Source organism: Mus musculus, chromosome 13, assembly GCF_000001635.26.
Source record: "Mus musculus strain C57BL/6J chromosome 13, GRCm38.p6 C57BL/6J".
In the NCBI taxonomy this organism is placed as follows: domain Eukaryota; kingdom Metazoa; phylum Chordata; class Mammalia; order Rodentia; family Muridae; genus Mus; species Mus musculus.
Window position 1 is genome coordinate 9,751,871 of NC_000079.6, and position 17,833 is coordinate 9,769,703.

At 44.2% G+C, this 17,833-nt stretch overlaps 1 protein-coding gene across 25 annotated transcripts in view; it reads right to left on the bottom strand.

The window, feature by feature from the left end:
* The window catches only part of Zmynd11 (zinc finger, MYND domain containing 11), an 81,179-nt gene extending 67,035 nt beyond the window's left edge, over positions 1–14,144 (bottom strand). For 4 of the 25 annotated variants that reach the window (NM_001347481.1, NM_001347472.1, NM_001347480.1 and 1 more), the window contains exon 1: positions 12,476–12,600. The gene's annotated coding sequence lies outside the window, so the exon portion shown is untranslated. Of the gene's footprint in view, positions 1–11,836; positions 11,941–12,475; positions 12,601–12,857 lie in introns of those variants that run through there. The other 21 variants (NM_001347473.1, NM_001347479.1, NM_001347477.1 and 18 more) reach the window with 16 other exon arrangements.
* Positions 14,145–17,833: the final 3,689 nt, after the last annotated feature.

A 17,833-nucleotide genomic window follows, 5' to 3' on the forward strand; every position in this document is an offset into this window, starting at 1 on the left:
TAGGCAAATGGATGGACCTGGAGGGCATCATCTTGAGTGAGGTAACCCAATCTCAAAGGAACTCACACAATATATACTCACTGATAAGTGGATATTAGCCCAGAAACTTAGGATACCCAAGATATAAGATACAATTTGCTAAACGCATGGAACTCAAGAAGAATGAAGACCAAAGTATGGACATTTTGCCCCTTCTTAGAATTGGGAACAAAACACCCATGGAAGGAGTTACAGAGACAAAATGTGGAGCTGTGATGAAAGGATGGACCATCTAGTGATTGCCATACCCGGGGATCCATCCCATAAACAGCTTCCAAACGCTGACACCATTGCATACACTAGCAAGATTTTGCTGAAAGGACCCAGATATAGCTGTCTCTTGTGAGACTATGCCGGGGCCTAGCAAACACAGAAGTGGATGATCACAGTCAGCTATTGGATGGATCACACGGCCCCCAATGGAGAAGCTAGAGAAAGTACCCAAGGAGCTAAAGGGATCTGCAACCCTATAGGTGGAACAACATTATGAACTAACCAGTACCCCGGAGCTCTTGTCTCTAGCTGCATATGTATCAAAAGATGGCCTAGTCGGCCATCACTGGAAAGAGAGGCCCATTGGACTTGCAAACTTTATATGCCCCAGAACAGGGGAATGACAGGGCCAAAAAGTGGGAGTGTGTGGGTAGGGGAGTGGGGGGGGGTGGGTATGGGAGACTTTTGGGATAGCATTGGAAATGTAAATGAGGAAAATACCTAATTAAAAAAAAAAAAAAAAAGAGGGCCACACACCACAAACTCATTTCTCAACTATGCCAGGACAGTCCTAATCTAGCTCACTTGCAGGAAAGCCTGAGGTAAACCTTGGAAACTTCTTGCACTTTGGACTACATTTCCCAAATACTCTCCTTCACTATTTTTAAAGCTTTACAGGGCAAAGTAACTATAAACATCCTATTGTCTAGGAAATGTGCTGTTTTACCAGATCATCACAGTATCTCTGCCTATCTCCTAAGTGTTATCATGTACAATTTAAGTGTAAGACTTGGTAAAAAACATAAAATTCATTCCCATATATACTGAGACAAGGGCCTGGAGAGATGACTCAGCCACTGAAGGCTAGGCTCTCTACCAAAAAATATAAACTAAGACAGGCCCAGAATTTAAGGCACAAATTATAAAAATAGTAAAATCACACTACATTTAATTATTAATTATTATTACTAACACTTCATTCTTCCAAAAGTAAACTATAGATATTAACATTTTAAAAAACAGTGACCTAGCAAATGCTATCTGAGTCTATCCAACACTGGTTTTACCCTTGCTTGGTGTGGTGAAGGGCAGTTTACAGCTCTGTACTATTTATTTTGTCTCCTAATTACTCAAGAATACAATATCCAGTCAATCAACTGATCAACCTATGTTCATAGAAATCATAATTTTGGTGCTTTGTATGCAGATACTCTACAGGCTAGTTATATTCTGTGCATTCACTTCAGGATCAGTACAGGCTTTCCTGGGGAAAGGGCACAGACTCAGAGACAGCCCTCCCCCCACCCCCTAGGATGCTTACCATAACAAGACTGTCTGTGCAGACGGAGTCAGTTACTGAAAAAAATCTAAGTCATTATAAAGTTCTGAGACCCAAAGGGAAAAGGGAAATCGCTGAAGAGGTTTTAGTAAAGTGATTAAACTGCAGCTACTGGCCTCACGCACGCGGCTCCTCTGTCGCTGTCCTGGGAATCTCACTCCCCCCTCAGCTGAGAATCTCAGCGACTGCTGTGCCAGTCAGGAGAGTTGTATGCTAGTGGTACTTTGAAATCTAAACTTCTAAAATGTCTAAAAATGGTCATTTTCTTCTTTATATAGTACTGGGTCTGAATGCAATGCTCCAAACTACTGGGGTTCCCTTCCCACCCTGAGAGCAGCCTTAGAATAAGCCTATGCTCAGAGTAGCAGAATAAGCAAAGCAAGAGCTGTCCTCGGAGCTGCTGAATGCATTACTGAAGAGTCCATCCTCCCTTTGGATTTACGCCCGCTTGAGTCAACAAGCTCTATCCAAGCTGAGAGCATGTGGCTGGTTATGTGGTTTGAACCCATAACTAGAGAGGTGATTCTGAAAGGAGATGGTCTGGGGAACACAGTGCAGAGCATGGATGTCAGTCATTTGCAATTTGGGGCTGCAGAAGAGGGTCTAAGAGTAGTTGAAAGGTCACAGAGAAGAGAAAGTGTGGCACTAAGTTAACAAAGAAAGAAGGGCTTCAGGGAGAGATTGGCCCAGGAGTTCCCAGCTGTTGAAAAAAAAAAAAAAAAAGCAGTCATCTGAGGGCTTCACAACTCAAAGATCACCTATCTAGTCTATAAATGGGAGAGGCTGGAGCAGGGTCTGCTGACAATGAGGAAAGTAGAGAAAGGAAAGATACGCTTTAGACAGGTGTTTATAGACAATGGAGATGTCTGAAGGTGAGAAAAGAAGCCCCTAGAAATGGGCATAGAATTCAGTGAAGACTTTTGTTTGGTTTTGTTTTCTTTGCTTTATTTGGTAATGATGGGAAGTAAATGGAAGGGAGACAGCATGCTCATAGCACAGGCAGAGGTTTCTGGAAGGGATGCTACACAGAACACAGGTGAGGGTTCTGACAGATGGAGGCAGGTGTACAGAGGCAGGGAAGCATGCTACTTCTCAGTGGCCATGTCTCTGGCCTCCTGAAAAGGCAGCTAGTGTTGGCTACAAGAATGGTGCAGACGGGGAGACAGTTGGAGTTACCATGGGAAGTGAAAGAATGATTTCAATCAGAGAAGTGAGGTAGGGCTTGCAGAGCCCAGGTGAGCAGACACCTTGGAGCAGGTGTCCAAGGTCCCACAGCGGTTTGCTCGGGCATTTTACTCTTTAGTGTGTCCAGCGGGTTGTGGGCAGAACAACAGAATCAGAGTTTTGTCTACACAGAACAGACACTGCAAAGGTGAAGAGCTGATTCTTTTGGCAACCTATACATTCATTAAACCCTCCTACTTTACAAACAGCACTTTGGGTATGTTTAAGAAAGTTTAAAAGCTAAGTCAAGGAACTCAGTAACAGAAAAACCTTAAATAATAAGAGTATGATGGTAAGAACTTTGTAAAACAAATCAAATTACTGGGCTGATGACAGAAAGAGGGAGATAAACTTTGACAAAAACATCAAATGCACACAACATGATGCACACATGCACTTTTTACTTCTTGAAGTAATGGGGATTGAACCTAGTGCCTTGCAAATAAAAGGCAAGAGATCTACCACTGAGCAAGACCCACAGCCCACTTACAAACTTTAAGTACAATCATCAGACTCTTTATTTAATATGGCTGTGATAATTGCACATGGGGATGTTACTTATTGAAGGAATAAAGAGAATGCCTTGGCTAATGCTTGAGGGGAAAGTGGAAACTTAAAAGGAAAATTGGAATATGAATACATATCCTAAAATGCCCTACTAGGACTATCATCTCTAAGGGAAGGAAAATGATTGCAGACAGCTCTGACTACTACCTTGTAACACTTCCCATCCTACAGAGCAGTGACACAGGAAGGCCAAAGTAGCCTGTGGTCCCGCTTCACCAAGGTGACAGAAATCAGCTTGGTAAAGCCAACCTTCAGTGGAGCCTTTTTCACAGAATGATAGCACTTCCAAGTAAATTCCAGTCTGGAAGCCCAAAGTCAGGCCCCTTCCCTGCTTATAGCACTGAGAGCCAGCCAGAAAATAGTACCTGGACTTAGCAACAAATGCAAAGCTGGATAGTACTGCCAGCTAAAATTTTCTGTTAAAATTTCAAGTTAAAATTTTGTAAAAACAAAACACTTCTTTGTAAAAATGTTCTCTTTTGTAAGAATGGTTTTATTTAAATAAAATTCTAATAGCAACAAAAAAGAAATATAAATATTCAATGTATCTGATCCAGATATTTTTATAGACAAAAATATGGCTTGGTACCCTCTTAAAGAAGAGGAAGGACTTAGTTATCATCATTGCAGACAGTGGACTTCAAATGGGCTGGACCACACAGTCAGGGGAGGAGCAGGTGCTGGCACTGTGGTGAGTGCTTCAGCAGTGGTACCTGCCCTAAATCCTTCCTCTGAAGCCGGTCGGCCATTCAGTTTAACTTTCTGTGGAGCTGGAATAGTGTGAGCACCATATTCAAGATGGATGAGAGATGCCTATGCAAAGTGCCAGGTACTGCCTAGTCCCTGGGATTTCTGTGACAGTACAGCAGTGAAGGAGTGTGCAGACATGGGCCACTGTAGCTCCTGCAAAAGTAAGACAACTCAGGGATTTCTTCCAGAGCAAAGAAAGTAAGCCAGACATGTTAGACACTCAAGGAAGGAACCACTCTTATAATCCATGTGGGGAGAACAAACTACTGGACAGGATCCAGAATAAAAGGGAAACGAATCATTCAAGAACACATAAGAAGAGCTAGAACCGGGCGGTGGTGGCGCACGCCTTTAATCCCAGCACTGGGAAGGCAAAGGCAGGCGGATTTCTGAGTTCAAGGCCAGCCTGGTCTACAACCTGAGTTCCAGGACAGCTGGGGCTATACAGAGAAACCCTGTCTTGAAAATACAAAACAAGAAGAAGAGCTAGAACATTTCCTCAATGCCCACACTACTGAGACTTGCACACCCAAGACAAGCTGACATGCCTGCCCTAGGGAAACCATGCTCTGAATCCGAGCACTGAGGAATCCTGGGAAGTTCATGTGGAACGGGGATGCTGCTGCTTTACAGTCATGTGGAGCATCTGAGCCTCCTTTATCCCCAGAGATGCACAGTAACTAGTGACTATAGCTCTATCTGATGCCACCAGGGAGTTTCAGTGTTCTTGGACAGTCATTTTCCCAATCTGGTACAGTGGCAATATAGTTGCATTCCTGAGAAACATAGGAAGACTTCAAGCTTTCTTTAGAGATGCATCTCTTTCTCAGGCTACTTGGTCATTCTGTTCCTTTGGATATTTGATTCATTGATTTTTGGTGCTAAAGATAGAACCTGGTGCCTCATACATACATGATAAACATGTAAAGTCTGATTCTGCAGCAATTCCTGAGAAGTAGAGCTAAAGGTCCAGGATACATAATTTTCAGTAAGCTAACCCAAAAAGGATTTTGCAAAGGTACACACACACACACACACACACACACACACACACGAGAGAGAGAGAGAGATTAGTGTAGAAACTAATAATTGGGCTTTACAGAACTAGGATGCTAAACTATGATTGGTTCCTAATGTTAATCCTATAGCACTGTCATCTAAAATTCCCCTCAAAATAGAGAGGTTCCAGCTTTACTATAAGCAAGGCTTACATAGAATATTTTTCATTAGCATTTAAAATATATAAATGAACAAAAAGCTCTGAGTTGAACTGATGTCTAATTAGCTTTTAATTAATTAATGAGAAAAACTAATTTAACAATTCTAATAAATCTTCAAATTATTCAAATGATAGTTTCTTACCTGAAAAGTGGATCAGAAGCAATTGACTTCCTTTTAAGATTTTATGTGCAGAAGACACACACACACACACACACACACACACACACGTATGTGCAGAGTTTTAAAATATTTAGGAATTTTATAATAAAACTTCAGGTAGTTAATTTGATTTTTCTGTATATAAAGAGTCATACTAACAAAAACACAGTAGAAAACAAGTTACCTTAGACTTTTTCCTTTGTAGTTTAAAACACACCTCCAATGGTAAATTACCACACACACACACACACACACAAATAGTCTCTCTGTTTTCAACTGTAATACCCAAGCAGTTAAAATAGGTGGACTTTATGTTAATTGGGAAAGAGCTCCATATAACAATCTGGTTAAAAATTAAGGATTTGCTCAATAGAGCTTTTCTGATGCAATTTTAAGACACAAAAATACTAAGCAGATAAATCAAATGACAAAAATAAAACTGAAAAAGAAAAACACCCAATAGCTTCCAAGTTGAGAAAGCTTCCCCATAATTAGCCTTCATTAAGGGACTGCTTCTTTCTGAAAACTTCTGCGTAGCTGCTAAATGAGAAAATCATATTTACTACCCCAATGCAGCCCCACTGCTGCCTGCCTGGAGAACGTGACTCTGGATGCTGCACTGCTGCATGCAGAGTGTAAGGAGGGGTCCTTACAGCGCGTGCGTCTCAGGGAATCACACCCTTTCACTGTGGGCAGCAGAACACAGCCTGCAGACATCTGAAGGCTTGGTGGGCAGAGAAGCTTTCCAGAATTTAGGATTCCAGTCCAAATTAACTTACCCAGTTAAGAGACGGCTAAGATTCAAGACAAAGGCTGCCCCTCATAAGACAGCAAGACTTTAGCACTGGAATTCATGCCAAGTATTTCCAAGCATGTTTCTCCTACTATAAACATTAAAATAAAGATTTAAGTATCCCCACTCACTACTCCTGAACTTGCGCCAAGTTGTGTCTCCATAATATGAGCTGCTATGGCAACGGAAAGAAAATGAACCAATTATATATGCTTGTTCTTAGATTACTAGCTATCATTAACAAAGAAACTGGAACTAACCCGAACTTTATTTATGGAATGTTCTGATTATCAGTTTTCTAATATTCTTTTCTTTTCAACTCCTGCTCTTTCAATTGAGCATGGTTTCACAGTATTATCTTATGCCTCTCTCTCTCTCTCTCTCTCTCTCTCTCTCTCTCTCTCTCTCTCTCTCTCTCTAACAGATTTATAAAGGTCCTCCAGGGAGAGCGGGGACTCATGGGACTTAGACTGAGAAGAACAATGGACTTAACGTTTGGTGCTCCTAAGTTTGGATTCCAAGCAATCTGATCATATCTCTATGACCCTGGGCAACAGGAGCCTGTCCCTTTTCTATGAACTTGCACTATTTCCCCCAATACACTAATGGGAGGGATGCATGGATTGTATAACATTGCGAGTGTGGTTAAGTGCTCAGTTACCAACGCCTTAAAGAATGGTAATATAGAAAGGTGCTGCCCTAGGCCATATTTACAAGGAAAGAAGGCTTCCTAAAAACTGCTCACAAAGTAGACTTTTAAAGCAATTTAATGTGCAAGGTGACATGCCTCAGTCCAGGAAGTTAGTGTCTTCCTGATTTTAAAAAGGTTTCAAACACTATAGTGAGATTTTATATTACAGACTCTCAACACATATTTTAAAATTTGTAGCGATCTTTCACGTTCTCATAATAAATGTTAAATTATTTCCCTTCCAATATCTATGAGATAAACAGATGCTGGTCTATCATTCATTTATTCATTTGTTCATTTCTTGTTTTTTTGAGGCAGGGTTTCTCTGTGTAGCTCTAGCTGTCCTGGAACTCTCTCTGTAGACCAGGGTAGCCTCAAACTCAAAGACCCAACTGCCTCTGCCTCTTGTGTACTGGGGTTAAAGGTGTGTACAACACCATGTCTGGCTTACCAGCCTATCTTTCAAATGTCTAAAAAGTCTGACCTACCAGTATTTACCACTGTCTATGTTTTTTTTTAAAGTTTTATATAAAGTCAGGTATGTTATAGCCACTCATAAAGTAAATACTTCATGGAATAAACTTCATAAAGCTTGCCACACAGCCAAAGGAGCCATATCTTTACAATGGCATGGTAAATAAATGACCTAAGCACTTGGACATAAGGGATTTCTACTCCTCTTATTTAACAGGTGCTAAGGTCTTACCCTGCATCTCACTGTGAGAACACTGTCCCAAATATTAAAGTCTCCTTTAAAAAACCTGACTTTAAAACTAAAAACCTATTATCAAATAGAAGATATCATAAAAATCCGAAAGATTAAGCATCTGACTAACCTGTATATATAATCATCAGATTGTCCAGTTAAGTATCTCCCTCTAACAATTTGCTTCATTTTATCTACTTGAATACACAATTGTACTATGCAAGTATTTTTAAATGACCAAATATATGTTTTACTTACAGATTTGTGCTTTGTATTTATAAATGATTTTGATTCTGATCTTATATAACATTTCCACAGTAGAAAGTAACTAGAATTTTCTAGGTGGAAAACAGTCAATAACAGCAGGCTGATATTTCTATTTCTCCCTCCCTCTCCCCTCCCTTTCCTTAAAACTTAAAATGGTCACCCATTTCATGCACACGTTTAGCAGTTAGATTGTTCAAAAGGACTGCTCTCAGGGAATTTATATGCAGATTCTCTCTCTGTCACTCACGCAGTGTCGCAGGGCTCTCTGCACGTCAGCGCTACACAGATCTACATATGCTCCAGTGCACAGGCACGCGCATCAACAGCAGGATGGGGAACACACTGCTACAAGGCACTCAACTTCCCATATTTAGACTGCTATACTTTTAAGATGACAGTATGCAAATTTGTGTGAGTCAGTGTAGGTGAACATTGCACTGTGGTGGAAATGCACCAATGTTCTACTGTTGGGTACTCACTTCTGTGGTTACATTTCAACAGAGAACCATAGGAAGCCACAGGTCCCTATCACCCCCAGTCACCACAGCACAACCTAGAGCTGCACTTCTTGGGACAATAAGACAACAGGCACTGCAGGCAGCTCATGGTCACTGTAGGAGAGCCATGTGCAGATAGATATAAACTAGCTGCCTTTCATCTCTTATCAATTCTTAGAAAATATGGATGAGAAATGGAATTTGTTTCCAGAATGAAGTGGTGAAAGGATGGCCACAGTTGTTCCCTGCAGATTATCTACTGAGGCAATATAAAACATGTAATTTGAAGTTGTATACTTGTACTTGCATAGTCCATTGTGTATTCAAGTAGATAAAACTAAGCAAATTGTCAGAGGGAGATACTTAACTGGACAATCTGATGATTATATATACACAGGTTAGTCAGATGCTTAATCTTTCGGATTTTTAGGATATCTTCTATTCGATAATAGGTGAGTAAAAGTACCAAACTAGAGCCAATATTTAAAAATAACTCTCAGATGTTCTGTTTCAGCTACGTATGTTTGTCAGGGATGATAAATACCAGGGGTTCTGAAGTAATGAATTAAAAATCAAAAAACACCATTGTTAAAATTGCTTCTGGGAGCTGTGTGTGTGTGTGTGTGTGTATGTATGTGTGTGTATTCCTTTTAATCTTTATATGATTTGTAAATAAAACTCAAAAATGGAAGGAGAAAAACAAAACCAGCAATAGCAAGGGCACACTGAGAGAAGCAAAGTAACAATAGAGCAAGATAAAAACACGACAAAGTTGTGAGCAAGCAAGATGGCTCAGTCTGTGCAGGCTATAAAAGCCTGTAGATTCTGAATTCAGTCCCCAGGGCAGAGAGAACTCATCCCTGCAAGTTGTCTTTTGGTTTCCAAACTCCTGTCTCAGTGTGCACACTGGTACACATTATGCATAAACATACACGATAACAGTAAATCTAGAAAGCCTTCACACACACAGTCTCCACCACAGCTAACAAAAGTTCAAAAGGAAGAGGAGTTACGGTGTCAGCTCTCACTTGAGCCCTGTTCTGGGCTAATGGGCTTTTAAAGCCTGAGCTATGGACTTAACTTGTACAAAAATGACTACTTCTAGGAACGTTGCCTGCATACGGGCAACTTTACAAACTATTGGTAGGTGCCTAATCTACAGTCTTTCTTGTATCAAAATCAACAAAACGGATTAAATACCCGGACAGAAAATAACAACTTTCTTCCACGCTAGATAACTAGAGGTTTAAAGGCAACACAAGAGAGCCTAGACGGGCGCTCAGCTTTGGTTGCAGCTCTGTAGGTCCTAAGTCAAGGAGGGTACAATGCATAGCAATGAGGACCTCAGCTGTGAAACCTGTCCTCACAGTTCTGGGGAGCTCAGCACTGCTTCAGGAACGCTCTAATCCTCACAAGAACTGTGAGACTGGTTCACTTACTCCTTGTTCTTCATTGCCTTACCTGCCAAAAGTTAAGTCATTTGCCAAGAGCCTACTAAATGACCCAAGGGAGATTCAAACCCAAGTCACCAGCCCTCTAGGTCTGTGGTCTTAATCATTATGCATGACTCAAATAAAAATAACAACAAAATTAACCACTCTGAAAGAAAGTAATGTGGAATTCAATTGAGGTTTGCAAGCAGTGAAGGTCCAAGGTTTGCTGATCATTTGCTAGTTCTTTTTTCTTTTCATGACACATTCTCTTTGCTTAGATTTAATGATGGGGTTTTTGTTTGTTTTAAAAAAAATCAATCAACTGAAAACTAGAGAGGGTAATAAAAAATCTTCCAACAGCTGTTAGGGCTTTAAGCAACCACTGTCCTAACAGCATGTGATAGTTCTGTTACAAATGTCAAAAATCTTTGCTCCAATTAGCATCTCAATTAAGTTATGCAGGGATATGAATGCCTCTATTATATGCTATCAGAACCATCCTAAAGGGGAACAGAGGAAGGGTTACAAAGGGGTGAAACAAACCTATGTCCTTTACAGAAACAGGCAAATGGACATCCACCCAGAGCACTAACTTTAAGATATCTGAAGAATATTTAAGTAGAATCAGAGTGGAGTTCTAACATCTTAAATCTATTTTTCTTTATAACAAAAGCACTCATGTGTGCATTTATTGCAAATGCTAACTGCAAGAAAAACCCAACTGTCCACCTTGGAGAACACAAGAAATGCAATTTTCACCTGAACCGCCTATACAGAAAAAACAGCGGGTAAAGCACAGCTATTTTCTTAATCGGAGCTCAACAAGAAACTTATTCTAACCTGATCATAATCGCAGCTCATGTCTTCTAATCTTTCATTCTCTGGCCTCTTCATCTTACTGAGTCAGCCAAAATACTGACTACAATGTAAACAAAGTACTGACTACAATGTAAACAAAGACCAGGAAAATAATCTACCTGTATGTACATAAGTTCCCATTTCTTCTTCTAGTCTAACACATTAGAGATTTTAAAAAATACAAACACCATCTTTACTACCATAAAACACTCAAACTTTTAGAGTACAACCAGACACTCTCTATTAACTTCTAGACACTCATTAGAATCAATGGCACCCCCCCAATCATTTGAGATTATGTGTCCCATAATAATTAAGCTACATATCTTGTTACATATCTTGTTTTCTTTTTTTAAAGCATTTACTTTCTGCGTCTCCTAGTGATTTTTTTTTTAATATTTTTGCCGGCATACAACACAATTGATTGTAGGAAATTTAACTCCCAGGTGAAGCAGAGAGAGGGCCTGAGCGAGATAGTCTCACAAAACCCCTTAAAATGCTTACTGCCTTTGGGGTGACCTCTCCTTCATCGGGCCACCTGGCCACTTCCTCTATGCTCAAAAACACACATGACATCAGTCATTATGTATACAGCAAGTGAAACCAGCAATTGGATACATACCACATAAGACACTAGGTACAGTATATGCCTCCCACTAAACATGGGTACTGTGTAAACACTACTTATGACTCTAGTAACTGTGTATACAACCCTACAGGAAAGCAGGTACGCTGTGTGTACTCAGTATAAAACACCGATCACACTGGTCATGCAAGGGATGTTAACACCAGATACTCTGTAACACTTTATGGCACTGGATACTCTATACAAGGAATACTGCACACTGAACCCCACACAATGCTAGATACTATGTTCACATCTTATCACACCGGGAATCCAGCGCACAGTTCAGCTGTTCGCTGGCAGAGGCCGGCGTCTATACAGATTAGAGGACTGTGTGCATGCATACTGCCGGTGACACCGAGGGCTACACACGAATCACATAGGACAATCAGTACCACGGACACACACTGAGCACCACAAACACATCACCAACCACTAAGTCCCACGGACACACCGCAAAAGCCCCCTCGGCTCGGCCCAGGGAAAAGGCATGAGGGGAGACAGTGCAAGCGAAAGTTCAGGCCACAACCCCACAGGCAGCGTCCCCATCGGCTTCTCTCCGCAGCTCTGCGTGGGCACAAGACGGCCGATCCCCCCAGGACGGCCAGAAGGACCTGTTGAGGCAGCTGAGGCCTCGCTACCCGCTCGCCTGCAGCCCCGGGAGAGCGACGGACACCGGTCTCGGGTCTCAGGGGCGTTCGCTTTCATCGCTCCCCGTCCGCCCGCTCGCTACACGCTCCGCGCAAAGGCCCCAGGGCCTGGCCAAGCGGGAGGCGCGGGGACCGGGCGGGAGGAGCTCACAAGACTCCGCGGCTTCCCGGAGCCAGCAGGCCGCGCGCGGCTCTCCGCGGCCTTCCCGCGGGCCTGCTCCTCACGTCAGCCGGAGGTACAAGGTGCTGGACAGAGGAAACGCGCCCACCCCTCAGGCCTCACCGGCCTGGGGCCGTGCCTGACGCCACCGGCAGCCGCCGCCCGCCCGCCCGGGAGCCCGGGGCCCCGGCAGCCACCACAGCTCAGGCCGCGCTGCCGCCGCCGCGGATGCCTCCGCCCTCCCCGCCGCCCAGCCGCCCCGCCGCCGCCGAGCTTTCCCCACCATTATGCTGCGCTCCGTCGCCGCCGCCGCTGCCGCCGCCGCGCCCGGCCCTCCCTCCGGAGCCGCCTCCTTCCCGCCGCCCGGCGCCTCTCGGGCCTCAGCCGGCGACGGGCGCGGGGGGCGGGGGGGACGCAGGCCGCCGCCTCCTCCTCCCCGCCATCTCCTCCCTCCTCCCCGGCTCCCCCCGCTGGCTCAGCGCGGAGGGCTCGGGGCTCGAGGGGCGCCATGTTGGCGGCGGCTTCCACCACAGAAAAAAAAAAAAAAAAATGCCTCGGCGCGCGCCGGGGCGAAACCGGGCGAGGCGGCCGGGGCGTCGCGCGCCGGCTGGAGGCCTGGCCCGCCGCGCGCTCTCGCTCGCTCGTTCGTTCGCTCGCTCACTCACCGCGTCTCCTCAGCCCGACGGCGGCGCGGGGCCTGCGGGGCTGCAGAGGACGCCTGGGGGGCAAAGTTGGCATCCCCCAACCAAGAGGCGGTTCACACGGTGCGGGCGCGGCGGCCGGCCCGGCTCGCGGCCTCCTCGGAGTTCATTGTGTGCGCTTGAGTGTTTCCCCGCGCGGGGCCGGGCCGGGCGAGCGCGGGGCCGGGCCGGGCGAGCGCGGGGCCTGGGCCGAGCTGCGCACGGGGGGCTCTAGCGGCCGGCGCGGGACTTGCGCGGCCCGCGCTGTCTCCCCGCCCCGAGGCCGGGGGAGCCCGCCGCACCCGCTCCTACCTTCCCTCGACCTGTCTCCGGCGCCTCGCTGAGAAATCGGTTTCAGCATATTCTAAGGGGGTCCACACACGAACTCCATGTCAACACACACGTGCGAGCTACGTACGTGCAGGCGCGCTGGAGGCGAGCACCGAGACACGAGGGTAGCATTGTTAGGATCCGGCCAAGCCCGGTGGGCTGCGTTGCAGCTTGCGGTGTGGACCCGCTCGGCACTTTGCTTGGCTCCTAATGGCTCCGTGTTGGACAAGCACTCGCCCGTGTACTACTGACCCGAGTGGGTAAGACGGTATCCCTCGCTTTCCAATCCTGTGCTCAAAAAAAAAAAAAAAGTTGCAAAGACACCCGAGTTCCCCGTCTCAAATATGCACAAGTGGGACGTTTAGAAAGAATGGACCACCCATTATCACTCTGGTTAGAACATTACAAATTGCTGTGAGGAGTAGGTTATCTTTTCTAGTGAGCAATTCTAGATCTAATCAGAGGAGAGCCCTTAAGCTATATGGCTTTAAAAGTCTTGGGGGAAAAGTCAAAGCATATACAGATGTCATACGTTGTCCTAACAACCTTTGCCTGCTAGGAGTTTAAAAGGGGAAACCCATTAGCTAAGATTGCCTGTCCCTATTCTCATTGGATAGATGTACCTGAAAAATCACTGGCGACGCCCCTAGAAATCTAGGGTTCTTATACAAATTATCCATCTGTTTACAGTGCTGATCTCTAAGTTAGAACTTACTTAGAGTAGCATTGAGTTGGCTTTTTGAAGTACACCAGTCAAACGGTCTTTCAAACTGTTAACAGTTCTGCCACTGATACCAGCATCGCAGAGAGAAGTGTTTGCTCTTTTGATGTTTGTTTCTGGCTTCCCCCCGCCCCCACTTCTAAGATCATGAAGTATTTATAATTCATTTAAATAATAAAATATGGCATGGCTGGACAGCAAGATTGCTCAGCAAATAAAGCCACTCACCACCAAGCCTGAAAGTCTGAGTTCAAGCCCCAGGACCCACCTGTGTGATGGAATGAAAGAACCAGTTTATTTCAGAAGTCGCCCTTAAACTAGATGGGTGGACTAAAGGATGCCAGGGGAAATCATGCCGTATTGGATTGGACTGCTGGACTGGAAATCACTTCTTTAAGTGAATCACCTCTTTTTTAAAAAAAGGTCTTCTTTCAGCTGTAGAGGAATGCCTACTTCTATATTTCTATGTAGTTTGCAGAAGCTACTCAAGTATGAAAATTTTTCTGTGTGGGGGGGAGGGAAAGAGGGAGGGACACACACACTCACAGAGAGAGAGAGAGAGAGAGAGAGAGAAGGGGGGAGGGAGAGAGGGAGAGAGAAATACAGTTTAGGAAAACAAAGTGACTCCCCCCAGTTATACAGAATAGAAATAGCTTCTATTTTTACATATAACTCTCTTAGATAGCCTATCTATAAGATTTCCTATTTCTTTGCTATAGTTTCCCAGCCCAACAGCTTTATTAACTGCATTTGTCTGTCAACTGGGTGAGTATATGAGGGTGGGTCAGAAGGCCAGTGGCTGGAGGTTGGACGGAGGTTTGGAAGACCAAAGTAATGTAGTTGTTTCTGTGCAACCTGTGACATACTCTGGATTTATGTACTGGGTTGTGAAAGAAGGCAAAAGGTTGAGGGGTCTGAGGGGAGAAATTGGAGACAGGAGGAATGATGGAGTTGAGGGATGGTTTGCATCAATCCACATGTGTTTCACAGACTCTCACACAGCCCTGCATTCTTCCTTGGCCACAATCAATACACCCTATGCTACACAATTTCAATTGAGCATACTGCTTCTTTCACATTCTGCTTTGAGAAAAATCATGGAAAGAAGACAGACTATTCAAGCAATTAAGAATGGAAATTGTCTGTCGGGGAAATGAATTATATTCTTACTTTATATTCTTTTTTTTTTTTTTACAAAGTCCAAATGACTTAAGTTGAAAAAAAAAGCTGAAATATTATCCAAAGCTAGAAAAAAACATATAGGTGAATATTTGTGATATTTTGAGTAAAGAAAAAATATCCAAAATTCTCCAGGGATGGGTTGGGGAAGCATGTATTAAAGAAAGTCACACAGAGAGACTAATAATGTTCGTTGACTGAAAAGGTGCATAAACCAAGCGTGGTCTCAATCAAAATTCTGTTTATGAGAAGTTCCTTCTTGTGCACTTTACCCTGGGTTTTGTTTTGTTTTTGTTTTTGTTTTCTTAGTAAAGTTCCGTGAGTATTTCTTGGAACTCAAGAAGAGTCACATTCACTGTCATAGACAGTTGAAGTCTCTTGTGAGTTCTGAGAGCTCTTGCTGTTGCTGGTTGTAGTAGCTGCTCAGGCACCCCTGCCACTGAAGTGCAGTGTTTTCTGTTTTGCTTTTACTGCTATTCTTGGCTTGATACCTCTGTTTTGCATTAAAGGGTGGATGACCTAAACCCTGAGTCATTTCGATAGCTCTCCTCCAAGAGCATAAACTCAAGGGCACAGTGTAGCACCATCTATCTATGTAGAGCTCCAGGAACTCAGCAGAAAGAGCACAGCATGGAGAGCGAGTAAACAGCAAGCATCTGGCCATGGTGGTCGGGTTACTGGTGTAAAACGAGTCACTTCCTACAAAGCAACTTTCCTAAAGCTCAGTCTACTGAGTTCCTCCCTCTCCTCCTCCAAACCACAAGCTCATGTGTCGGGCTCCATTGCCACATCTCCAGGTTCAGCACCAGGTAAACTAAAAGTGCTACAGGGGAGTTGGCGGGCTCACTAAAAGCAAAGCTCTGATAAGATACAATGTTAATAGCATAAGGCCAGGGACCTGCCATTTCGGTTTTACATTTTTTTCTTTTTTCCATGTGTGTATGTGTGTGTAGTATATACGTGTGTGTGTGTGTGTGTGTGTGTGTGTGTGTGTGTGTGTGTGTGAAGGTATACCAGCACATGCTGAGGAGAGATTGACCTCAGAGTATCTTACTCAATTGCTTCTCCACCATGTTTTTTGAGACAAGGTTTCTCAATGAACGTGGAGGTTTTTTCCAATAGATTGGCTGACCATTAGCCCCTGAGTTCCATGTCTCTGCCACCCCTCCACTCCCAGAAGTGGGCTTAGAGACATGTACTGCTACATTCAGCTGTCAGCTGGGAGCTGGTGATCTGAATTCAGCTCTTCGTCGATTGCACAGAGAGCACTTTATTCACTGAGCCATCTTCCCTGCCTGTAGTTTCTCTCTCTCTCTCTCTCTCTCTCTCTCTCTCTCTCTCTCTCTCTCTCTCTCTCTCTCTCTCCCTCTGTCTCTCTCTCTTTTCTTTCTTTTTTTTCCTTAATGTCTACTAATTAAACTGTCAAGAAAAAGAGATTGTGCTATGTGTAGATATATTGTGACTATTATATGTAAAATAGTAGCTAGGGATAGTAAATGAACTAAAGATTATCAAATATATAACACCAAGCAAGCTCTGCTCTGTCCCCACCTTGAATCAAAGAGACAGGACACTTGAAGACACAGGCTGCTCCCTGGATGTCACAGGTGTATTTCCAACCCCTGCTATTACCTTCCTGTCTAACAACCAGATGTAGAGCAGATTTCTGATCCCCTAAATCTAGGCCAGTTGCTATAGGAAAGGATTTCAACCATTCTAGCCCTCGTGTACACCTTTAGAGATGTCTGTCAAAATTCCTTTCTCAGCAGGCTTCACCTTGAACTAGTTACATAACTTTTGGCAAGTACCAACTTCTCCCCACATCAGCTCCCTCTGTAATTGAAGGAGGGTTACTAATTGTATGTTATGCTCCCATTAGCACAGACTTTTATGAACTCCAGAGTTCCACAAGCATTGGTTCTCCAACTCTCAGGTGTCTGCTCTGACTTTTGGCCGTGGTGGTGGTGATGCTGTGTAGATGCATGTGAGTGTGGGTATTGATCACATGAATGCACAAATGTACATGTTGAAGTCAGCACTCAATCTTGGGTGCCATCCCCATGGCACAGTTCACCTTCGTTTTAAAGACAGTGTCACTTACTGGCCTGGAACTCAACAAATAGGCTATCTCGGCTGGCCAGCAAGCCCAGGGATCTACCTGTCTCCAGCTCCCCAGGTCTGTGAGTACAAGCATGAGACACCACAGGCATTCCTTTTAAAAGCTGTCTCCTGAGAGGCTCTGCCAGGACCTGACAAATACAGAAGTGGATGCTCTCAGCCATACATTGGACTAAGCACAGGGTCCCCAATGAAGGAGCTAGAGAAAGGACCCAAGGAGCTGAAGGGGTTTGCAGCCCCATAAGAGGAACAACAATATGAACCAACCAGTACCCCTGAGCTCCCAGGGACTAAACCACACCAACCAAAGAATACACATGGAGGGACTCATGGCTGTAGATGAATATGTAGCAAAGGATGGCTTAGTTGGTTATCAATGGGAGGAGAGGCCCTTGGTCCTGTGAACGTTATATGCCCTAGTATAGGGGAATGCCAGGACCAGGAAGCAGGAGTGGTTGGGTTGGTGAGCAGGGGGAGGGGGGAGGGGATAGGGGGTATTCAGAGGGGAAACTAGGAAAGGGGATAACATTTGAAATGTAAATAAAATATCAAAACAAACCAAAAAGACCTTTAAATTTTGATAGTAAAATATAAATGATCACATTGAAAATGA